A 27,177-nucleotide genomic window follows, 5' to 3' on the forward strand; every position below is an offset into this window, starting at 1 on the left:
TTGATTTCAGAAGGGCTGACTATATTTATCACTTTAGGTGATGCTGCGAGATGTAGATGGAGTGGTTTGTATCTGATGAGCAATGTTGATGATGCTGTTAACTTTTTCTATAGTGAGATATTCAGGTGTTTTGAGGCCGCTATACCTAGAAAGACACTAACAAATGAAACATCCAATTACCTCCCATGGTTTACTATTCAAAAGCTTGAAAGAAAGAATAAGTGTGCTCGAAAAAAGAATTATTCTAATTTCCATGACAATCAATATGTCGCCCTGTGTAGAGAACTGAAAATTTTAATTTCAACAGCTTACAAGAGTAATGTTGATAGAATCCAGTCCAATGTCAGTCGCGATTCCAGAGAATTCTGTAAATTTATTATTAATAAGCGAGGCTTGGGAGACTTTTGTGAGACCATGGTTTTCAAAGATGGAGAATTTACTGGCTCGGAAATCCCTTCTAGTTTTGCAAAGTTTTCCAAGTCTGTCTACACCCCAATTTTATTACGGCTAGTTACAAGTATACTTCTTCTTCTTCTTCTTCTTCTTCTTCTTCTTCTTCTTCTTTTTGAGAGCGACTACTTCTTCCTCTTCTTCTCTGTTCTCATACTTCTTCCTCTCTTTGGAAGGTTGCTATTATATCGTTTCTCTTAAATCTGACAGTTAGAAACACTTCTCCTTACCTCTACTTCTTCCTCTTTTTGAAAGCGACTACTTCTCTGTTCTTATACTTCTCTATGATAGCATAATACATTTTTTGAATATGATTATTGGTTCACTTAAATCTGTGAGTTAAACAAAGATGACTTGGTTAAATCTGAGTGTAAGATGAAATTTTCGTTTCACTTAAATCTGTCAGTTGGACAAAGATGTTTCAGTTGAAGCAGATAGTAACCTTTCTCTCCTTTTTCTCATTCTCCTTCCAAACTCGATTCACTTTTAATCTGTCAGCAGTAGAGCCATTGAATTTCTCATTCTCCATTCCTCTCCTTCTTCTACTTCCAAACTCGATTCACTTTGGTTGAAAATCACACAGTTAGAATAGTAAGATGTTTCAGTTAAATCTGTCAGTAGGAGAGTCTTGGATTTCTCATTCTTCTTCTCCACAGTAAAAATCTCACAGTTGGAAGTAAGATGTTTCAGTTAAATCTGTCAATAAGATGAGATTTTCGTTTCACTTGCTGATAGTAACCTTTCTCTCCTTTTTCTCATTCTCCTTCCAAACTTGATTCACTTTAATCTGTCAGCAGTGGAGTCATTGAATTTCTCATTCTCCATTCCTCTCCATTTTCTACTTCCAAGGTCATTTCACTTAAATCTGTCAGTAATAGACTAATTGAAATGGAGCGTGACTATCTATAGATTGAATGGAGCATGACTAGAGAAAGTGAGAGAGAGAGAGAGTGAGCATCATCGGTATCATCTTCTTCTTCTTCTTCTTCTTCTTCTCTTCTTCTTCTTCTTCTTCCTCCTCTCCTTCTTCTTCTTCTTCTTCTTCTTCTTCTTCTTCTCTTCTTCTTCTTCCTCCTCTCCTTCTTCTTCTTCTTCTTCTTCTTCTTCTTCTTCTTCTTCTTCTTCCTCCTCTCCTTCTTCTTCTTCTTCTTCTTCTTCTTCTTCTTCTTCTTCTTCTTTCTGCCTCCTCTTCTTCTTCTTCTTCTTCTTCTCTTCTTCTTCTCTTCTTCTTCTTCTTCTTCTTCTCTTCTTCTTCTTCTTCTTCTTCTCTTCTTCTTCTGCCTTCTTCTCTTCTTCTTCTTCTTCTTCTTCTTCTTCTCTTCTTCTCTTCTTCTTCTTCTTCTTCTTCTTCTTCTTCTTCTTTCTTCTTGCTTCTTCTCTTCTTCTTCTTCTTCTTCTTCTTCTCTTCTTCTTCTCTTTTCTTCTTCTCTTCGCTTCTTCTTCTTCTTCTTCTTCTCTTCTTCTTCTTCTTCTTCTTCTGCTTCTTCTTCTTCTTCTTCTTCTTCTCTTCTTCTTCTTCTTCTTCTTCTCTTCTTCTCTTCTTCTTCTTCTTCTTCTTCTTCTTCTTCTTCTTCTTCTTCTTCTTCTCTTCTTCTTCTTCTTCTTCTTTCTTCTTCTTCTTCTTCTTCTTCTTCTTCTCTTCTTCTTCTTCTTCCACCTAGAGAAGTGACCTAGAGAGAGAGAGAGAGAGAGAGGGAGAGAGAGAGAGAGAGAGAGTGAGGAGAGAGAGAGAGAGAGAGAGAGAGAGCATCATCGTATCATCTTCCTCTTCGTCTTCTTCTTCTTCTTCTTCTTCTTCTTCTTCTTTTGAATAGAGAGAGAGAGAGAGCGAGGGAGAGGTTCTTCTCCTTCTAATGAGTGGGGGAGGGGGGCAGGAGAGGTGCGTCAGAGCGGTGTGGTGGGGGGTATGTAGGATGGGTGCGGTGGGAGGGGGGAAAGTCGTAAAAAAGCTTCCCAGTATGTACAAACTGCATCTACTGGCACTTATCCGAGGGTTAACTCCTGGTTTGGGAAGTACCCTTGTCACACGAAATAGGAAAAAATGTCTAGAGTATACTAGATTATTTTCCTGACAATTAATCAAAGGATTAATTGTACTATATTTCCTCAGGATCAAGTAACTCGATGATGGGTTACTATAATTGACCTCTGAAATAAAAATTATATTAGCAAATAAATAAGCTATAAGCAAGGTCGAACACAGGGTCACTAAGGAACAACATGTGATGACAAGTTGCATTTATTTAAATTTACTAAATCATATAAGAATATTGTTTGTTCAATAATTAATAAATGAATTTGATAATGAAGGGTCAAGCCCATAAACAATATAATTTGAATTTTAAAGAGTTCTTTCAAGTTTATAAATTTATTAAGGATGAGCATGTAGTGCTTTCACCCAAGGGTTGCCCGACTCAAGTTTGGACAGTGCAACGTCAGAATTTTTACAAACGATATACCAGTTTGTCTATGGAGAATTGAGTCGAAGAGATTTTGAAATAATGATAGATTATTATAAATCACTCACATTTGTATGGGCCCATAATATACGCGCACTCACTCATGAAGATTTGTTCACTGCATGGCTGGCATCTTTCGTCAGGCTACATGGCATCATATTAGGCTTCATTATTTGGCTCGCGATTTTAATAATCGATAACTCCTTTTCAAACTGAGACTTGGCAATCAAATTAAATAACATTACGGGAACTCTACATTAAATGGATTCAGCACTCTTACATAAATTTTACAATGAAACATTTAAAACGGAAAAAATAACAAATAGGAGTTACAAACGACTCTCCATTAGCGTGCTCAGTTAATCTCTCTCTTCCTTCTTCTCCGAAATTGAGAAGCTAGGTTTGGGGAAGAAAAGGTCACATGACCAGTTAATGACCAATCACTGGTCAGAAAAACAAATCTACCAATAGGATGGCTACAAATGAAGAAAATGTGCTCAGGTGTGCCATATAGAATAAATAAATAATTTTCAAATAAAAACGAGAAAACAAGCAAAAAACAAATATATAGGGGAACAATGAGCAGATTTTTCAGCAGGTCAGAGTGTACAATAAACAATATAATAAAATTGACAATCGAAGCAAGCAGTCAACAACCAGAAACAGACATGCCGGTTATCAGCTGACTGATAAGGTAGCCGGCTCAGTTTGCATCGAGAAACTAATCCTTATTGTAAACAAACATTCATTATGCTGTTATAGGTTATTCGAAAACCATTTAAAATTGTTTGTGAATCTGGATCTTAATAAATAAATATATCATAGATTTTGTTGTTATTTCAACAGCCAATAAATAGTGGGTAGTCGTAATTTTTAGCTTATTATTATAGAAATTTGCTTATCAAAGCTGTTTGGCGAATCTCACCGTGACAATACATACATACATACATATTTATTCATCAAATGTACAAGTACATTGAATATTGTCACATTAAACAGAGAAAATTAAAAGAACAAAACATCACACAAATCCAGTCAATGTCAAAATCACATAAAATTACTCCTGAAAGGAGTACAAAGACATTCCCACCAGATAGTCCTTCAGATGAGCTTTAAAACATCTTATATTTTCTATAGACTTCAAATTACTAGGCAGCATGCTAAAGTATCTATCATTCATATTAGTTGTCCTCTTTTTAAAGATATCCAAGTTATGTCTTTCAACAATTCTTCCTGATCGAGTGTTATGACAATGTGATTTACTATTTCTTAGTTCAAAATCAGTAGATTTTCTATAGTACATTATAACATGATTAATATATTGCCCATAAATTGTTAATTTACCTAGCCGGGGGAAAATAAGTTTAACAGAGTCATTCCTTTTGATTTTCATAATAATTCTTAGTGCTCTTTTTTGTTGAATTAGTATTTTATCGAGATTTCTCTTGGAAGTGCTGCCGTAGATACATAGACCGTAAGCTATATTCGAATGTATCAATGCATGGTAAATGGCTACTAAAGCGTTGAGACCGCACACATTGGACATTCGCCTAAGAGCATACAGGCCTGGGGATATTTTTTTTAACCACATGACAGACGTGATTGTTCCATGACAGGTGTTCATCTATCACTAATCCCAGGCATTTTGTGGTATTCTTTTGCCCTAAACTTTTACCTTGAAATTTAATATCTGGACATGAATCATTTCTGCGCTGGTTTGTTGAGAACGGGACCACTACCGATTTTTTGGAATTAAGGAAAAGATTTCGGCTATTAAGAAAATTATTGATGGCTGCTAGACCATTGACTGATGTTTGCTCCACCTCCTGTACTGACCCGAAAAAATAATATTAGCGTCATCCGCATATAGGCAAACAGTTGCCTGTTCATGGATAACCTTAATGTGGCAGAAAAATAATAAAGGGCCTAAAATTGAACCTTGCGGAACGACGTATTGAAGACTTTTGAGATCAGATCGATATCTTATTTTATAGTTCACTGAGGGAGTCTCATCTATACTCTCTATTTCAACATATTGTTGTCTCCCCTTCATGTAGGATGCAAACCACGATAGCTCTTTCCCCAGCACTCCCATGCCCGTGAGTGACTCTAGCAAAGCATCATGATTAACACTATCAAAAACACGTGTGAGATCCAGGAATTTACCTATCACCTTATCGCCCTTATCTATCCCATTTATAACTGAGCCAATGAAATCCACTCCCGCCGTGATTGTCGATTTATTTGACCGGAACCCATGCTGTTCTCTGTCCAGCATGTTGTTGGTTTCTAAATACCTCACAAACTGATCATACACCACCCGTTCCAATATTTTTGAAAATACTGATAGTACTGAAATTGGTCTAAAGCACTCAGGATCTCTGGCATTGCCTTTTTCAAATATTGCAATGACTGGCTATTTTTAGAGAATTAGAGAAGTGACCTGATATAAGAAAAGAATTTATTATATGAGTCAATGGCTCAATTATTATTGGTAAAAAATTTTTTATAACTGCCATTGGAATATCATCTGGCCAAGAAGAGAATTCACTTTCAAATGTCATAATAACTTTTGTCAATTCATATGGCAAAACTTGTGGAGAAATAGCTATTATTTTTCAAATCATTATTATTAAACAGAGGTCTAGAGCAGTTTGGAATATTAGGAGCTACAAGGTTTTCAACTGCCTCTGTGAAAAAATTATTGAAAACATTACAGATTTTTCAAGGATGTGCAACAAGATCTCCATCATCCATAATACAGCCAATATTAGAAAATTCAGATGTGTTTTTACCAATCTCAGCATTTATCATACTCCAAGTTACTTTGGTTTTATTACTGGCTTCTGTGATTTTATTATCAAAAAACCGCTGCTTATCAGCCTCAATAAGGTGTTTCAAAGCATTTTTCTTATTTTTAATTTGAACTTTTAAATCCTCTCCCTTAGTATTTCTAAATTCTCTCTCAAGTTGAACTAGCTCATCTCTTATTTTAACAACCTCACTGCATGACACTCCCTTGTTAAGACCAACTATCTCGTCCCTAAAGCTTGCAGGAAAATTAATATTAAAATAGTATTTGAAGATTGAAATGAAAGCATCATATTTCTTATGCACTACAGATTGATAAACTTCTATCCAACTAATCAGGAGCAAATCTTTGAGAAGCATTTTTAAATTACCATCATCAAACTTACGGCTAAGTTTTCATATAGTTTTATTTTTCTGTCTTTCAATGTTAAAAATTTCAAACAGCTGAGCGTCATGGTCAGAAATGTGGTTGATAGCACCAGATACTTTTTCATTATTCTTATTTATATTGGTCATACAATTGTCTATTGCAGTTTCAGAAGATTCGGTAATTCTCGTGACAAAATCAATCTTATTGGTCATATTAAACATTTTTAGTACATTTATGAACTTGTGATACGTGGCATTTTTTCCAAAACATTGATATTTATATCACCCACCAATACAACATTCTTATATTTCCTGCATAAAATTTCAAGTAAAATTTCCAACTTGTCTAAAAAAAGGATCCAAAAAGCAATGCTCCGGCGTCCTATATAAACAAGCCAGAACAAAGGAGAAATGATTGGCAATAGAGAATTCTGTAACACAGCACTCAAATTCTTTCTCCTTAGTGATTAAATGTATTGCTGGTAGGTTTATGCCTCTACTTATCAAATCTCTCTCCTTATTCATGAAAATCATTACTCCACCCCCCACATTATTGGCTCTACAAAATCTGGAAATTAACTTATAATTGGGTATATTTAACAAAGCTGATTCAGCTTCAGACAACTTATGATCAGAAATCGCTAATATATCTGGTTTGATCTCCTCCAGGTTAATTTTTAATAGATCTAGCCGTGATGGCAAATGCTGCACATTCTGATGCATTATTACAATTTTATCATCTTCAATTGCATTTAGTCTATTTTTTCCAGGAAGTGTAAACTTGGGGTTAGCATTCACCAAACGTGGAATAGCCAAGTCAGGAATCCTAGCACTCTTGTACACTTTCGCATTGCCTTTAATATTTATTGGTGAGAGTGGAAAATCTATGCTAAAAAATTAATTAATATGCTTAAAATTTATCACTCAAAGAGTTTCTATTCGAACAGATAGAACTGTCTTCACTACATTGTCCAAACTTCAATGGTATTGGCTAAGCAGGTGTCTCTGTTGTGGTGTCACTGAGTTCCGAAACGATCTTCAGTATGGTGTCCGCAACATATTTTTTCCCCGGATGGCTCAGGTGAAGACCATGAGATGTATGCAATCGTCGCCCCAAAGAACCCAAATTCGAAAAGTAAACATGAGAAATGTTTACATATTTTTTTCAGACGTGCATTGGCTTTAGCAATTTCCTTATTCACACAAGACCATCGAGGTAGATCATATTGAAAAGATTAAAGCATTATTTTGTGTGCTGCAGGTCCATGATTCTCCGTTTGCACGATTGGATCAAGCTATCAACTTCATTGCAAGCCACATCATTTGTTCCAGCTATAATAACCGCAAGGTCTCTCGCTTGCTCATATTGTGGCAAATACTTTTACAATCTTCGGTGACTTTTTCGAATTTCGCTCCTGCTTTCAACATATCGAAAACTTGATGATTACTCATTGACCGGGTTCTATTAGCAACCTGCCTTCCATGACTGTCCGAGAAACATCTTATTTTAACTTTTTTATTATACGAATTCACGTTTGAATGACTAGGTTTTCGTGAGTTGGATTCATTCTTAGATTGGCTGGTTCTATAGGATTTCCCACCTTGTTCTGTTGGATCTAACAGAAACATTCAATGCATGAGAAGCCAAGTTATTATTTTCTCGCCCTAAAAAAGACCTCTTAATTTTTTCCTCCATCTCTACGCTCCCAACGACGCTGCCTCAACTCTATCAATTCGAGCTCATTACTCTTCAATTCGTCGTGAATATTTGATCAATTTGCACATGTCATTTTAGTTTTTGTTTGAGTTGATACGTCAACCAAAGTCTTACATTCCACAGCTTCTACCCTATTCACTTCAAGAATTCTATTTTCAGAATTTATCTCCAACTCATTAATCAAATTGGAATTGCTGGCTTCTAGATATGCTATACGCGATTTTAAGGAATATTTCCTCTTCTGCCCTCTCTTCATTGCACAAAGAGTCCTTGAAACACTCCTTTCTTCTGTTTCTTTCTACCTCCAATTATCTCGATAATTGTTTATTTTCTTCCGATAGGTTCTCCAGATTATCAATCAATTTGTTGTTATCTGATGAAGAGTTGTCAAGATTATTTAGTACTTCAACTAAATCTGGAATCAGGTCAATTATAGCCTCATAGGAATATTTCTCCACAAAAAACTGTTAGAGTTCCTCTAATGCTTACGGCCAAATCTATTACTGTTTCATTATATAAGTCATCTTTCAAATCAGATTGAATACCTTGAATCAACTTCTCGAGTCTACGGCGTGTTGTAATTTTTTATGTGATTGGTAGGGGGTATGGAATGTAGGATAATACTGGAAGGAATATAGAGAATATTTTGCCGTGAGAGCAGTCAAGGCGGGCAGAGGAAGCTCCTGAATATTGTTGTGGAAGGAAGAAGTAGGATTCAAAATCGCCGCCTTTTAGAAGACTTATTGCGAGCTAGAATAGAGAAGCTGATAAGTACGACGGTGGGTTGTCATGGTTGTCATATTGTCTAATAATCGGAAACTGGACCGGTAAACAGTTAGTTGTTGTTCTGCTCCTATAACCAAAAACACAGCTGGTGGTAATTGACAGGAACCAACAATCGAAACACTGACAAAAACTGAGATGATGTGTTAACCTAACAAAATGTTTGAATTTGAATATGGATCATTCCGCGAATACTCTGTCACGTGATATTTTAGCACCACAAAATATTTTTGAAATGAACCATTGAACTCTAATGGAATTATAAAATAGAAAGGAAAGATAGCCTAGTCAAAGTACCACTCAAGTAAAATTATAAAGCGGCTTATTTATTATTGGCAGATCATAAAAAATAAAAGTTTGCATGTACATTTGAGGTTAGAATTGTTTGTTTATGTTTTAAAATGAATCAATCAATCTAGGATAATCAATATTTATTTGAATCAACACCTAACGAATCAGCTGATTGTTCGATCAACCAGTATAAGTTGAATTATAAGTTTACTCACAAATATTTATTATATATACTAGGGAAGGTTATGTAAATAATAGGGACAACTATTATTGCTGCATGAATATTTATTACAATCTAAAAAAGTATGAAAACAAGAGTATGCAAAGCTCATATAAAAATTGAATGTATGCTGCGTGATAGTATCGTATATCACGATTTATTTATTAGAATAATCTAAGACAATCACTCCATCTATTTATATAAAAAATTTTATCTATCTTTCTATAAATAAGTTGAACAAACCCTGAATCTGAAGTAACCAATTGTATTGAGTCTTGCTAAATTAGAAAGCCAATCAGAAGGAAGCTTACAAATCGTTCAAGGAAGAGATGAAATTTTTCTGGAAATCACTTCTCTTTGGCTTGTGATCTCGATCTGTGAGGATGCACATGGAAATTAGGGTTCTTTCTTCCTGTTAAATTTTAAAAATTATCAAGCTAATCCCTTTTTCAAATGTGAACTATTTATAATTAATGTTTATTCATCTGCGAACTCAGTGTTGTTAGAGTTCTTAATTGTAATCTGTTCCCATAAATGTATATTCCTGAGACTGACCTGGTCGATTTTCTCCAATTTTTTTCTTATATACCTGTTTATTTATGTTCTATCAGTACTCTGTAATAGTAATTGGGTTTGAAAAGTGCTGAATTATGGTTGAAAAATGGGTGGCACCTCTAGGTGCCGTTAGGAGGCCGGTAACTTTAGGTAAATCATATTAATGAATAACACTGATTATTTTATAGTAATGTATATTATTTATGATGACAATGAGAATTTATATCATATCATGATTACAAAAAACATATAAAAACAAACTAAATAACATAAAACATTTTGTTTACTATTTACATTTATTTCTTTGAATGATAAAGATGAGAGCAGTGAATGTGCAAGCCAACTTGGCACTTGGAACACATTTTTCTTGTGCGTTTATGGCACTGTGCACATCGTCGGTGTTCCTTGCAGCTTTCCAAGATGTGGACAAAGTCGTCATCAGTTCTCAAAGGAGAAGAAGGAGCATTTGAGATAGCTCGTTTTATCTTGGGAGGGACTCCAAATTTGTAGAGCCAGTCTTGCACAACAGCTCATCGAAACTCACAATATGTTATTTTGGTGTTCTTACGTTTCAAAATCCATGCATTTTGACAGGCACTGTCAATCCCAAATGTAAAAAGCTTTGACCACCATTTTTTCCCTTTCAATGTAATACGCAGGGAGTCCAAGTTCTGATCAAAGCGGTCAACTCCTCCCATGTAAGTTGTCACGTTATTTTTTATATTTAAATAACGATTAGCCTCCTGCTTGGCATCAGTCGGTTGAGCATGAAATATTTTGATATAATTATAAAAATTAGGTCGTGGTTTTTTAATAGGATACAGTCTCAAAAAATCTTTATAGGCCCAGGTATGAGCTTCCCCTATAATTCTTGTAATTCATTAAAAAAAAAAAAAAATATATATATATATATATATATATATATATATATATAACTTATCCTATAGTGTTGAGGAATTAAAATAAATTGCACACCATAAACAATTTGATACATATATTAACAAATATTGCAAAAATAGATCAGGGCAAAAAAAATAAAGAGCAATAAAAATATTTCGTCCCCGTTCTGGCAAAACTCACTAACTACAAAAATGCTCATTTCCAGTAATATATTTTGATAGGCTTAAAAAATGTAGCTCTTTGAGTAGGCAGAACTCACCAAGTCATATGTTTTATTACTATTTCTATTTTTCCACTTTATTTGATCTCACTAAAGTGCAAGACACATTTTGCTTGTCTGGCAAAATTCACCAAAGTCCTTTAGTTTTCAAGGAATCGCCTAGCAATTTTCACTAACCATCTTTAATGAGTTTTCATCCTCATGAATACAGAGCTTCATCAAGCACTATACATAAATTCACTATTCATCACTTCACTAAACATATTTCGTGAGTTTTGCTTCCCACAAACTAATTATTAATGGATAGTGATAACATTATTTAGGAAATGGTAAGCAATATTTGCTGTTTGGTAGTCAGGCAAAACTCACCAAGTGTTATGTGCTTATAACTCGAAACTGTAGTTTTTGACTTGGTGAGTTTTGCCAGTACGGGTACAATATATAATATAAAAATAGAACAATAATCGAAATCAGTAAACTATCACAGGCTAAATACTACTCTATAAATTTATAGCACGAAACGTTACCATGTGCTTTTATCTTTTAATAATATGCATCCTTTTGCATGTAGCTGCGATATAAGCTTTCTAATACTTGTCGACTTGGACAATTCTATTAAAAATAGGTTCCTTGAAATCAACTTGATAAATTGGCAACCAATAATCCAAATATATATATTAAATTCTCTAGTATCTAATAGATTTCTTTGTAATGAATATATATTTTATCTCAGGGTGCAAGATTCGGCACCTGACAGAATAAGTAGAGCAATACATCCAGTGAATCAGAGCTACAACAAACTATCGCAAATTATTGCAAAAATTAAATATCATATGAATATGCATTAATAGCCTAGATTTTATACTTCTTTGATTTATTAGAATTTTCTGAAATGTACTGACTCATTATTCTCTAATAAAATACCTTTAATACTATCTTTACTTGCGCAAGTATTTTTTATTAAATTCTTAATTTATAAGAAGACCCTTTCGACGAGCTAGCTTTGATTATTAGGTAATTTCGAAGCACTGAGAGCGCCCATCACTAATTCAATATTTCTCACTCACGTGTCGAAATCTTCTTATGAGCCGCTGATGTCGATCCAACTCCTGGTGGTCCTGGACTATGGTAGCCGGATTCGTCTCTTCCAAGGGGTTACAAAAATTATTTAGAAATGAAAATGACTTCTGCTTTATAAGAGCATCACAAAGTCTTATAAGAAATTTAATAATTCAATCTAACTTTAGCTTTTTACAAGTTATAGCAAGGTATTACGCTCTATAATATTTAGGGACCTCTCATGGTGGCATTTGGCAGGCGAGTGTTGGTTCTCCTTCCTCAATTTTACAATTCTTATTTCCGACTTTCAAATTTACATAAAATTTGAATATCCTAGTCCTCCGCCATTAAAGGTTCAAATAGACCGTACTAAATATTAAATTATTACTTATGTTGTGTGTTAATAATTTCTTTGCCTTCGGGCCATATCCATAACATAGACTATATAACAATTTTATACAAATTCAATCATTTGTAAAAATATTATAAATATTTTTGAATCGGCATACTATTGCCGCCTATTAACTGCCATTATGTGATTGGTGCATGCAAATTGTTTCAGTATTCATGCGCTTGGTAACCTCCTATTTCCTGGATACATTTAATTATTTTTATTAGGTTTTTTAAGTATGCCCTCTACATGCTAGTTAATTTTCTATATATTACTATTTATTTCATGCATCCTAATAGTTAGCCACGTGACCTTTTGTTCTTCCAAATTGCATACCGTTTTGCCGCAATAGATCTCTGCCAGGGGTTTGGTCAGATTCTACGTTGCATGGCTTGGTCGATTGTTAGGTCGCCGATCTCTGAATGTTTAGCCTAACCTCAATCTTCATTATTTTATATATATTATTTATTAGCAAAAATTTTCCAATTCCTTTTAGGCTATTGTACCGTTTAGCCAGGACAAGCTGATGCTATCTAATCTTTATGTTATCTCCTTGGCGATATTAGCCAGTTACTTTACTCAGACCTATTAGTACTTCAGCTAGGGATTTTTATATCTACCCAAATTTCAAATATGTTACACGCGCCCCTGGATTTGAATTCAAAATATTTGAGAACACAATGTTTTTAATGAAAATCCACCCTTCAATACATCGATATATTCCATACTTTGTTTACAAATTATACTCTCAAACTTTTATCATAGTTCGCAGATCTATCTGCTGCGCCTCCCTTTAGACCTCTATCAAATACAATAACAATTCTCCTCATCAACACACAAAAAATATTGTAAATATAATCTCCTAGACACATTCCTCCTTACAACACTTAGAACATAGTATTTTTAAATTTGCCGCTCGCAGGGCCGCCAACCTAACTACACACATTTCTTGATTCTCATAATTGATTCCTTTCAAACAATAATTTCGATGTACAAAATTTCTGGGGCTTATATTTTATAGTAATTCCTAGGTCTTAATATAAATAATTTTCTATACATCAGGTACAATTCTTTTCTTTTGCTAATGGTTCTTTGGTTTTAGGTAACTAGCATTCATTTTAGGTTTTTTCGGTAACAAACATGGCATAACTAACGGTAATAAATATAAAACATATAAATAAATATATTAACATTGATAAATACAATAAATACAGTAATAAATAACATTTTTGGGTTACAATGCTTTTCTTTTCATAATCATATGTTGAGCGCTACATTTGATTCAGTTGGCTTTGCTCAGCTGGTCGCTGGCTCTACATTCATACTGCTTACGTCAGAACTTGCTGTCGAATCTCATAATTAACCTAACTGCTACATTTTTTCCTTTTAAAGGTAATTAACAAATTTTAAATATACTATCCCCGCTTGTGTCCTTTTTTATCTGATGTATATTATTCAATTACATAATTAAAAATTATTCTTTTGCTTGTTGCAGGCTTTGGACAGTTGGAGAAATAAAAACATCGGATTATTGCCATGCGGTCCAACTCAATATTAAGTTTATCATGATAGGTCAGTAATTCGTTTGATAGTGGTGTTTTCTCTTGACTACTTATCATATTTATTTCAAATTCTGTGATATTGCATGTGAAATTGTTGTGGTTTTCCCGTATCTTTTGGCTTCCTGCTTGTAGCTATACTGTAGGCCAGTTGGGTTATCTGCTATCCATTTGTTGATTGTTGAGGTTGTCCTATTATTAATTTATCCTTCTCAAATTTAAAGCCCATGTATCTGGTGTATCTTTTAAAACAATTCCTTGATCTGGTTCTGTTTTCTTCCTTATTATTTCTATTTATTCCGTTGAGTCTCGATATTTTCACTTAGTGCATTGTTTATAATTCTAGTTACACAATAACGACTTTATAATATGAAGCTTCCAATCATCTTCATCCGATACTTTCCACTTAAATTCATTATTAGGCTTCATCATCATAATAAACAATTCAATAATATAACACTTCCATCAACACTAATAAATTCTTTCAACAATAACATGGTCTTAACTATAGCATCACTTTTCAATATTATCACAGACATGGTAATCCACACAATACAATAAATCAAAACACTAATTAGTTCTTTAATAATATAATCTTTCCACATATAATAGCCCGGTACTCCCATTTTATTAATATAATTTCTTACTTCTTTCACTCTTATTAACCCTTTCCATTCTTCATTAGTCCATCTTCCATTTCCTTGTTGCCCATGCATGATTCCATATTTGTTCTTGTAGCTCCATTTTTGTCATATTTCTTTGGCCTATTCTTCCGGTCACATCGTTGATCATCTCCCTTAAAACGAATGTGCCGCAGATGCATGCCGTCGATCCTCTGTTCCTGTTCTCCTCGGCGTTGGTTCGATGTCCTCCTCGGGCATTTAAAACGTGCATGCAGCCGGTATGCGTGCGCGCGGTTCGTCTTTCGTCGCTTCTTCCGCCTCCGGGCCTTGTGATGCAGGCTTCTTTTGTCCGCTAGTCTGTCTTCTCGTTCTTGATGTCGGTCGGGTGTCCTCGGGCGCCTCCGTCTCCGGGCCTTGTGGTGGGCGCTCCTTTTGTCCGGTAGTCCGTCCTCCGGGGTGTCATCCTCTTGGTCCTCCATCTTGGGGTCCTTTGTCTGCTTCGGTGGTGTCCCTTGATAGGCGGTTGTAGGTTCGGTGCGCGGATCTGTTACATTTTTAATCTTTTCTGTATTCACTAACTCCTTAATTAGTGCATGATCCTGATGACTGTTTATAATTAGTAGTGACTCTTTGGTGGCGGGTTGCTCTTCGGTGGGGAACAGAATACTTAATAGAGGTTGATGCTTTCGGGGTGTTTTAATTGCATTGTTGGCGGCGGTTTTTGTGGTGATTTATCAGGTGTTGGGTTCTGTGTTCTTTGTTGGTTTAATCCTGTTGCATCGCTAATGTATAATTTGTGCTTACTTGTTGAGGTGGCGGTTTGTAATTTCTATTATAATTATTCTGAGTGTAACCATTATTTGTGTTTAATCAATCACGGCCATCATAGTAAGTCCTGCGGTTGCTCTGATGGGCGTAATGATTAGTTGTGCGATTTTGAAAATTTTCATTATTCCAGTTACTATTTTGCTTGTGCTCATAGCGGCGTTCAAGTTGAGGGGCAGATCGGGAGCGATCATATGATACCGGTTCATAATTTTGGCTGGTATACTGATTACTTTTTGAGTTATGTTGATTCCGTGTGTATCTTTGGTCTGATCGGTGGTTTGACATTGCCATCACAGACTGTATGCCATATAAATGAGTTATTAGCTGTTTGCAATCAGTAATGGGTTGTGTGGCGAGTGCCATTCTAACTTGATATGGTAGTTTCTTCAGAATAATACTTGCTAATGCCGATTCGTTAATGGGCTCGCTCAATTGAGAATTTTTGAACTGTAGGGCAGTGACGAAAGTGGTACATGCACCGTCTAAGTTAGGGTTGAAATCGCATGATATGATGTCCACTAGCACGTCCAACTGTTTACTTCTGCTCCAATACTGTTCCAGGAAGACAGCTACAAACTCATCCAATGATGTAAATTCATGGTCTCTACTCCGAAAGAACATCAGGGGTTCGCCAATCAATAAACTAGTCAAATGAAGACGCCACATGCTCCAAGAGGTAGGTGCAAGAGTTTGTACTAATTTTATCTGATCAATGAATGGTTGAGGTTGCAAATGGCGATCAGTATTATCAAATTTACCCAGTCCTTGCATATACTATGTGAATTGATGTTATCTGCTTGAATCCTTGAGGTCGTTGTTGGATATAATTTTCTAATACTGTTATTTTCTCCTGTGCCATCTGCCATTGACTATTATTTGTAATCTTATTAGCATTTACTTCTTGATCTAATTGAGTCAGAGTGGATTTTTGAATTAGTAGAGTTCCGTTTAAAGCCTTACAGGTTTCTGTGTTCTGATTGATACTACCTTGCAGTTGGTTCATTTTTGTGGACATATTATCTGTTTATTTTGTATATCTTTAATACTGTTAATATTTTATCAACTGTAGTTGTTAATTTTGATTGGCAACGGTAATTTGTTTGTTGATTTCTTGATGGCAATCAGCTTAATGTTAGTTGTTAAATCCTGAATAGGTGTAGTGATTTGTGTGGTTAAGTTATCTATCCTTTCGTTTAGTTCACAGGTAACCGTATCCAACCTTTCCGATAATCCTGCCGTAACTTTATCCTGACTTTCCCTCTGTAGATTATCATTGCTTTCAATTCTTCCCTATGATTCTCTACTTTACTCTCAATAGTATCTAACCGTCGTTCTACTGATTGTATGGCGCCTGCTGCCTCTTTCATGCCCTGTTCCACTGTTTGCTTATTTGCCTCTTTTATTGCCGCATTCTCTTTTTTAATTCCTGCATCATGTATCCATTGTGTTTTGTAACATAATATTGAACATACTGCTAGTTTGTTCCATTATTACCCTTTTAAATGGATCTAGCTCTGTGACTGAAAATATACTTTGTTTGCTCAGATGTGACTCGGCCTCTGGAGATGCGGGTTCTGCAGGCTGCTCCTCGCCCCTTTGAAGTTGATCTCTGCTATCCGTTGATTCAATGGTATGTCAGCGGCGTCGATTCGAGTGGATGATAGAGGTTGCAAACCTTGTGGATCGAAGACTATCGACCGACACTTCCTGGTTCCCTTTCTCGTGGCGTATTGGCATCTACCATGGTGGGGTTTGATGTGCTGGGAGTCGACAAAGTGGGATCTGTGCAACCGCCGTACATATATGAAACTTCAGAGTTTGCGGGAGTGTGATTCATTGTGTCAAATATGATAAATGCTAATAAAAAAAGTGATGAATAATATGCAAAAATGCTTAAAAAAGAGACACAAACCGGGACTCACAGTGAAACAGTTATGTGCAAAGTGTTGGATATCCAAAAATAAGGTATTTATACTTAAGTTTTTTATAATGCTCTAGCGCTCCAATATTGAATATTGATTCCTGACTAGTTTACAGACTGTGACTTATTTTCCAACCGGCTTATACATAATATTTTGACTAGAAAGTAATAGCTGTTTAGGCTTATAAAATATAATATCTCTCCCTATAAAATATATTTTTCTACAATAACAATAATATAAAATTTTCTTTAAAACATATAATTTCTCGTTATTTAAAGCTATTGATTCCCCAAAAAGTAATACAAAGTTTAATTCGCCTGTTTTCCTCAATACTCATATATCTATAGTTCATTATCCATCCACAACAATTTCAATATGACTAGACTGTCTTTAGGTATTATCCTCAACATGGTCTTGACTTAATTTCAAATAATTATTTAATGAGCTCAGCTCTCATCATCAGCCCCACGTTGGGCGCCATGTTTTATGTCACGTTATTTTTTATATTTAAATAATGATTAGCCTCCTGCTTGGCATCAGTCGGAAGAGCATGAAATATTTTGATATAATTATAAAAATTAGGTCGTGGTTTTTTAATAGGATACAGTCTCATAAAAATCTTTATAGGCCCAGGTATGAGCTTCCCCTATAATTCTTGGAATCATTAAAAAATAAATTATATATATTATAATATATCTATCTAGTACTTATCCTATAGTGTTGAGGAATTAAAATAAATTGGTTAAGGCATGTTAAATAGATAAGAGGGAGAGTCGAACAGTTCTGCTGTGGTCTGCGTCTCCTGGAGGAGTTTGTGCCTCTTTCCCATTGGGGTTGAGATTTCAACCCACTTGAACTCAGAGGGCCTCTCTCAGGGTCGTATAGGCAGGACTGGGCCGACCTTCTAACTAGGTTTAAGTTTATGTCCGAACTGGTTGGGCCCGCTACCAGATTTACCCGCCAGTTCAGTTACATTATTTGGTGGCCCCAGCGGTGGATTAGGCTGCAAAAAAGCCTAATGGTCGTAGATTATTATCATACAATGGCCCGAATTCATTGTAGAGCTTGTAATCAATCATAGTTGACCTTATGCCAAGTTTCAACCATTACGCACACAATGTGTTCTCAATGCTTATGAAATGATCGATGCACTGTTAGGAATTTTGACTATTTGATTGATTGATTGTTTAGGAGAATTAATTTGAGTTAATTAACTCTGATTCAATTCAAGTGACCGGGAGTTGGCAGCTCTGACTGCTGTGAAAACAAAACTGAGTGATCGCGTCCGAGTGGAAATCCAATTTTGAGTGAAATTAATCTCAATATAGGCATTTAGTGTTCAAGTTTCAAGTTTGAGAACGTTCTGTGTCAGGTGAACAAATAGGTTTTATTTAATCTTCAACCAGAGACTAATTTTGAACGTTGATAGTTTGCTAATACAGTTATAGGTTAGAAAATATTAACTGAAATCCAAACTTCCACGCGCAGGTGGCTTCGTATTTGGACTTTGAACTCCCTGCATCAACCCTTGAAATAAAAAATTACCTACCAGACATTCCAAGGAGGAAAAATTAGAGACAAACCGAATCATCAACAGAGGATCTTCAACATACCGTTATCTATTGTGGCTACAAAGGCTCATCCATTTATCTCTACGAAATTTTAAAATGACGCCGAGTAATCAGATAATCAGAGGCTTTAAAATCGTGTGATTCTTCTCAATAAGAATTTATCGAATACTTTCTTCACCACATTTATACACGAACAGATGCTACACTATGTCGATAATAGAGGGGAAACTGGATAAGATTCTTGAGAAGCTAGAAAAGCTAGACTCTCTGGACAAAAAGGTTGACGCATGAATTGTCGTTTTGAGAAAGAAATAAAAGAGATTAGATCTGAAGTTCTCATGAAACAAAATGCAAAGAGTAATGAAGAGAAAGAGCGAAAATTCAATCTATTAGTATATGGTGTTTCAGGTAGCAATTTTGTTGACATGAATGGAGAAATCATGAATATGTTGAAGTATCTGCTTCCGATATAATAGCAACAGCATCAAGGATTTTGGAGGACAAATAGAAGAAAAGATAGAGCACCAGTTGTGAAATTCAACTCCATTATTACTGAAAATATGTATTGAGGAAGAAAGGGAAACTCCAAGAAGAAGAAACTTCAAAAATGTCCAAATCAAGGAGGATTGACCCAAGAGACTAGAGCGATCAGAAGAGACTTGTTTGCGCATCTATTGAAGTTGAAGAGTCAGGGAAAACATGTTGTAATGATAAAGGATAAGCTGAAAGTAGATGGAAAACTCTGGAAGCTCAAGGACCTGGAGGAACGGGAGGCCAAGTCAGCGAAGCGGGCGAGAAGTGAGGAGTCATATTCGAGGAAGCAGGAGGAAAATTATAAGAATTTTCACGGTAACAGGTTGTCAAAAAAGGAAGGAAAGTTGGGAATAGCGGAAGCATAAAAAATTTCTTATTGAAGCCAGTGGTACAAATGGAAAAATGAGTCAGATAAAAGATCTGAAAGTATAAAATAGTGATGGAAGCGTTTTTGAAAATTCAAAAGGAGAAAATTATGGAAGCCAAGGAGTCTCTACGAATCAATCATAGCAAATAATAAGAGGAGAAGGCGAACCCGCATATGACGGAGCATTAAAACCCAAAATATCACAAAACCAACCCTGCCATCGTTTAACTGAATTACGGAGCAATTACAAGATACTATTCTGGAATATAGGAGGCATGAACAATTTTCATTTATTAGATCTTGAACAGTTGACTGTTCTCTCAGGCTTGGATGTCATTTTTCTTTGTGAAACCTGGTTGACGTCGAATTGTGTGCCTCTTCCCCGGGTGATCAATGATAAGTTTAATTGAATCTTCGTGAATGCTATAAAAAATAAGGACATTGGCAGACCAAGTTCAGGTTTGATCGCATTGGTGAACAAGCTACATAGTTACAAAATAATAGATCAATCACCGTTCTGGCTTGTACTCCTCATTGAGACTACTAAAAATAGAAGATTTGTGGCTTGTTGCGTGTATTTCAGACCTCCGATTCAATGCAGGTTCTGCTTGATCTCTTCAATTCCGTGATGCATGAAATATTGGAGCTCTACGGAGATTGTGAAATTTTCGTTGGTGGGGACCAGAATAGTCGCATAGGTATTTTGAATAACATAGACGACCCTGACGTTTTCGAAGATAGTCGCATCCGAGAGGTCCGAAATACACAGGATCTCACCGTTACAGCAAGAGGAAAACTTTTGGTGGAGTTCATGGAGAGTCATGGAATGTATGTTTTAAACGGCCGTACTGATAGCGATAGAGAGGGTAACTTTACATACTTGAGTAATAGTGGCCGTGTGTTATTGACTTAGTCGGACCAACTTCCACGGCTTTACTTCTACAGTGGATCTTGAGATAAGTGATGATTATCTAACCTCAGATCATCTGCCATGCTTGTTGAGAATTAGCAATTCACATGATCAAGAAGAGGAGGGGAGAGACACACCGGCCGTCAGTCAAAAACAGAAACTCATATGGAATCCAAATCTTGAAATACCGTACAAGGAATATTTCGAGCAGAGTACAACCCAGGATTTACATCTAGGTGCTGAATCGATGTATAATAACTTGATACAAGAGATAAAACTATTTGGGCAGGCTCATGAAATGCTCCGTAGTACAATTGACGATGTGTGGATAAACCATTCTATAATCAAGCATTTCGACAAGCAAAAAAAGCTATGTATAAATCATTTAGAATTTATAAAAAACAGTAACTTGGAAATTGAATGCTATCAGGATATTTGGGATTAAAAAGAGAGTACAAGAGAATTGTGAGAGGAGTCAAAACGGAATTTCCACAAGGAACAGGAAATTAAACTGAGCAGTGTAAAGAATTCCAAAGAGTTTTGGGGAATGATTCGCAGGAAAATGGTCTGAAGCCCAAAAATAACAGCATCGACCTGAAATGTTGGCAGGATTACTTGCAGAAATGCTACCTGCCGAGAATTGACTGCACAACGTGGGATGTTTTCTCGACGTATTGCATCCATTCTTTGATGCCCCTTTTTCTCTAGGTGAGCTGCACTATGCAATCAGTAAATGCAAAATGGGAAAAGCTGCTGGGCCTGATATGATAACAAATGAGTTCCTTATAAATCTCCCCTTCAACGGAAAATTACTGATTTTGAACATGTTCAAAAAAATTTTAAACAATGAATCAGTCCCGAAGGATGGAGTAAAGTCAATATGTTTATGATTTTTAAAAAAGGAGATAGCAGCCGACCTGAAAACTTTAGAGGAATTTCTTTGGTCAATTGTATCTGCAAGCTTTTCACTCAAATGATGAGCAATAGGCTTTCCAACTGGATAGAGTATGGAAATCCATTGAGCGAAGTACAGAATGGTTTTCGCATGTCTAGAGGCTGTATGGATAGTATATTTACTTTAAATGCTTTGGTTAGTTTGCAGATGTTAACAGGGGAGGAAAGTGTATGCAACGTTTTGTGTGACTTCCAGCGAGCTTTCGACTCCATAGACCATGCATTGATGTGGGAAAAACTATACAGATATGGTATAAGCAGGAAGTGGATTGCAGTTCTTCAGGACTTCTATCGCAAGGCTACTGTGAGAATAAGTGCTGCTAATGGCTATACAGAGGAGGTTCCAATAACACAAGGAGTGATGCAGGGTGACACTATCTCACCGATCCTGTTTGCAATTTTTATCAATGATATGGAAGACTATTTTGTGAAGAAAGAGTGTAATTATGTCAGCATCAATGAGAGGGCGGGCTTGAATCTCCTGTCATATGCTGATGACTCTGTTCTGTTATCCAACACCCGAGTAGATGCACAAAAGAAATTGAACGTTCTGCAGGAGTACTGTCATCTAAACAAACTTGTTGTTAACGTATCAAAGACGAAGGTATTGATATTCAAGAAAAGTCATGGTAGAGCAAGGAGAGAAACACTTTACTACGAAAATAATCCTTTGGAAACTGTCAGCACAATCAGATACCTGGGTGTAGTATTCTCAAACTCTGGTCTTTTCCACCAGGCTGCCAAAGACATGAAACGTAAAGCAGCATCAGCATCTGGATATCCAGTGCAGCTTCCCTGGAACAATATTGGAGTAAAAATAGACAAATGGATACACTAGCCAATATTATATCTTGTAAATTCAATCCTAGGACAGACAACACATATATCAATTTTGTTACTACCCTTAAACTGAAGAATGCTCAGTTAGATGAGCCAATAAATGATCCTGCCTTAGCAAACATAATCCTGAAAAAGCTACCCTTCCGAGTCAGAACAGCATTGGCTACATAGCCAATAACTGGTTGCAAACATCTGATAAATCAGTTATACAATATACAATCTGTCATGGCAATATCAAACCACCGGTCAAATCAGTCATATACACAAAATCAACATAATTCGAATGCTAATCAGTATGCCAGCCAAGCTTATGAATTGGTACCATATGATCGCCCCCAAATGACCCCTCGGTTTTGAGCGTCACAACGATCAGAAACAAAGTAACAGCTGGAATAATGGAAGTTTTCAGAATCGTCCAACAAACCATTATTCACAACAAACAAACCGAAGAAATTATTATGATGGCCGTGATCGTTTGAACACTAATACTGGGTATACACATAATAATTACAACAGAAACTACAAACCATCACCACATCAAATAAGTACAAATTATAAAATAGAGCATGTGTCCAGATTAAATAAAAAAAAAATACAGAAACCAACACTGGATAACCCACCACCAAGCACAGAGGAGACTACATCTAAACAATTACAACTATATGATACCCCCGATACAACCCACATAAGCTCAGAAAAAATAGATAAAGAAAATAAAGATACCTCATCCTCATATACCACCTTTGTGAACGATTTACCGGAAATATTATTAGAAGAACAGAAACCAATACAAGAGCAACCCACCACCAAGGAACACCAGGATGGAGGACAAAGAGGACGGACTACCGGAGAAACAAAGCATGCACCGCAAGGCACGGAGGTGGAAGCAACAAGGGAGGAACTGCGCTCTCGCATACCGTCCACATGCACGCTTCAAGCACCCGAGGAGGACACCGGACGACTGACACCAGGATGGAGGACAAGGGATCGACAGCATGCACCCGCGGCACATATGCTTTAAAGAAGCTACTCAGCATTGTGACGGGAAAAATGGACCAAGGAAATAGAATAAAGCCGAAACTACTAGAGAAACTACTATTGATTCATGCATGGGCAACAATGAAGTGGATTATCATGGGAGATTGATGAAGGATGGAAGGTGTTTAAGAAGATTGAGAGAAATAAGGAATTATATTAAGAATGTGAAAGAGCCTGGCTATTATATGATGATAGGTTATAGTATTGAAGAAATTATAAGTGTTTTGATTTTCTGTATTGTGTGGATTACCATGGCTGTGATGATAATGAAGGGTGATGCTATTGATGCTATAATGGAGACCGTGTTATTGTTAAAGGAGTTTATTATTGTTGATTGGAAGTCCTATATTATTGAATTATTTATTGTTATAATTATGAAGGCTAATAATGAATCTAAGTGGAAAGTACTGGATAAAGATAATTGGAAGCTCTATTTTATAAAATTGTTTGTTTGGTGTATTTGAAATAGTCAATAATGCCGCTGAAATGAAAATACCAAAATTCAATGAAAGTGAAATGAAACTCAATGGAATAAACAGATATAATAAGGAAGAAAGAGGAACCAGATCAATTAATTGTTTAAAAGGATACACCAGATACCGGGGCTTTAAATTCATGAAGGATAAATTATCAATAATGGGACAGCCTCACCAATCGATAGAAGATAACCATATGGCCTACATCAATATCTACAGGCAGAAATACTAGAAGATACAGGAAAGCCACAAAATTTCTACATGCAATATCGTGAAATTTGAAAGCAAATTTGATAAGAAGACAGATAAAAACAATATTATCAACCAATAACTGACCTACCTGAATAAATTTAGTATTGGATCTTTCACCTCGTGTTACCAAATTAGATTTTTAATTCACTCCAACAGATAGATGCCTGTAACCAAGCCCGGCCCCAGGGGTGGGCGGACCAGGTGGCCGCACAGGGCGGCAGGTTTTGGGGGCGCAAATTTAAAGGAACGGAAAATTTTAAAATACAAATAAATAATAAATTCATAATTTCAAATGTGAATGGTAAAATTATATAAGAAGTTTTTCAACCTCAAGCTAATGAAGACTTTTCTAAGATCAACGATGTCCCAGGAACGTCTGAGTGGTCTAGCGAACATAAAATAGTTCAGTCCCCAGATCTTGAAGAATTGGTGAAGGAATTGCAAAGGTCAGACAAGTTCTACTTAATTAAACAGGTGTGTTAAACAAACTTGTAGAAATTGTAGTTCTAATACTTAGCAAGTTAAGTAGGCCTAATACTATGTCGCATTGTATGTCTTAAGGCTGTGCAAAGCTAAAAATAAACTTTCTTGTACTGGTGATATTTTTCAAAGTTTTTCAATTTGTACCAGTATATATCAAAATGAAAAAGTTTTCTTAGGAAACCATTCTCTTCCAATCATTACTTTTGAGATTGAACGCTTAAGTTTAAATTTTTGGGACAGGACATTTCAAATTCGGTAAGAGATAATTCTCCATGGTATTGTTGATGAATAAAACAAGAAAATTTTGAAACATTTTCTGAAAATATCATCTTTGAAAAAGTTATTCAATTTACAAAAAAAAAAAAACAACCTATTTTGGTAATTTTAGTAAATTGAAAAACTTTCTCAAAAATTGATATTTTCAGAAAATTTTTGTTTATTAAATCAAAAATACCATGAAGAATTTATCCTTTGAATTTTATGGATTCATCTCGTACCGATTTTGAAATGATCTGTCCAAAATTTTAAATTTTAGGCGCTCATGTCTCAGAAAGTAATGAATGAAAGAAGAAAACTTTTTCATTTTGATAGCTTGATCCTTAAGCGATCCTTGATCATGTCCTCGCGCGCCTCTCCACTAGGAAATACTGAAATGAGGTGCAACTAACGGTTGATCTCATAGAACATGATCTCATGAGCTTATCATTGTGTGAATTCACGTGAGGACAATATAGATGGTGATGATGTGTGAAGCTAAAAATGCCCAGAGGGATTTTGAATTTTACATCTAGATTGTAATCGGGGTATATTGTTGATCAAATACTAAATATGATCAAAATTGATTTTTTTTCCTTAAAATATCACTCATATTTGAAAAATCCATAGCTCAGTACTCATTGGAGATAGAGAGTTCCATAATCTCATTTCATTCAGAATTTTATGATCTTAAAAAAGGCAGGAGCAAATTTTCTGTCGATCAATGATTTTGCCGGAAATAGCTGAAAACTGGAAAATGACCTAAATACGAACTTTTTGGGCCACTCTGTATTAGCACAAGGGAATTTTACATGAAGAATTTGGTTCTGAACCTCTCTCATGTATCTAAAATATTAAAAAATCGGATCTACGATATAAATTGCAAGCAAACCCCCATTTTTATGTCTATATTGACTGGACTTTACTGTTCCCCAATATTTATATGTCAAATATTTGTTTAAATGTCAATAACTAGTGTTAAACATAATTTTTCAGAGTTTACTGAGACTCTGTGGTGTCGCATCACAGCGAGACACAATAGTAATGCTGGTTACACACTGGGTGGTTTCTGCCGCGGCATCAAAACTGCCGTTGCAGCATCGAAAAAAAGTCAAGCTTACACATTCTCGGAAAAAATACTGCCAAACATCAAGTGGCAAAATATGATCAGTATGAGAACCAAAATGTTTATTATGTAGAAAGTAGGTTGGTATAGCTGCCGAGCGGCAGATTTGAAAATGTTGTATTGTGTTTGGAGAAGAGAGAAATGGATTTGAGATGTTATATTTGTGATAATTTTATGTTGATGAGGAGAAATTTGTTATTGTCTTGATGGAGATTTAAGGGAGGCATATACAGAAAAAGTTTGCAAATTATTATGAGATTTTGAAAGTGTTTTCGGTGGATATTTCTAGGTTATATTGATGTGTTAAAGGAAGAATTTGTATTAAAAACATTGTTGATTCTCAAAATATTTTGAATTCAAATTCGGGGGCATGTGTAATGTATTGAAATTTGATAAGCAAGCAAAATCGCTAATGGAAAGAGTTTTTATAGGTCTTGAGCAAACAGCTGCTCTATTATCACCAAGTGCAATAGTGAATAGAAGAGAATTTTATTTCTATTTATTATATTATATAGAATATTGAAATTTTGAGGTTAGGCTATAATACCTACTGGTCGGTAACTTAATAATCGACCAAGCCGTTGTGGTGCTCTATTTAAATGCCTCACATTGCGTCGGCAAATTGTGAGGTGCTGAAAATAGCTCCACGTATAACGAATCTTGTACTGAGTCACCAGTATTGAGGTTAGAAATTTTAAAATGTGTGTGTGGACGCTAAGTGAACACCAGACTGATTGAGTCACTACAAGATTCGATACAATCGTCTGAATTGTGGGAGGCATAAAGTCACTCACTCATGATTCTTCTTATGACTGATTGTATAATGATAAAACTTTCAGAGGTAGTGTAGCAGTCGCTAAACACTGAATACGTATATCTTAAAACTATTACCTGTGATGAAGCAGCATACAAAATCATACAGGTCGAGCAGAAATCCCGATGTAGATAATCTATGGGACTGTGTCTCTAATAAGTTCCGAGGGATTAAGATAGGGTACTAAGGATCAGAGATCGTTCAGAATATATTTTGAGAACAGAGTCTTGTCGGGCTTTATGCTCTATTGTAAGAAATTATACTATCTCCAGCTGCATCTGCTATACAGTCAAAAAAATTCGCTCTCAAGCCGAAGTTGGTAACAGATAAAAGCTGATATATGAGCAGGTAAGGACAGAGAATAGGTAATCTCGATCTGACTCATCGATCTGAATTCCTA

The sequence above is a fragment of the Nilaparvata lugens genome, chromosome 1 (genome assembly GCF_014356525.2).
Source record: "Nilaparvata lugens isolate BPH chromosome 1, ASM1435652v1, whole genome shotgun sequence".
In the NCBI taxonomy this organism is placed as follows: domain Eukaryota; kingdom Metazoa; phylum Arthropoda; class Insecta; order Hemiptera; family Delphacidae; genus Nilaparvata; species Nilaparvata lugens.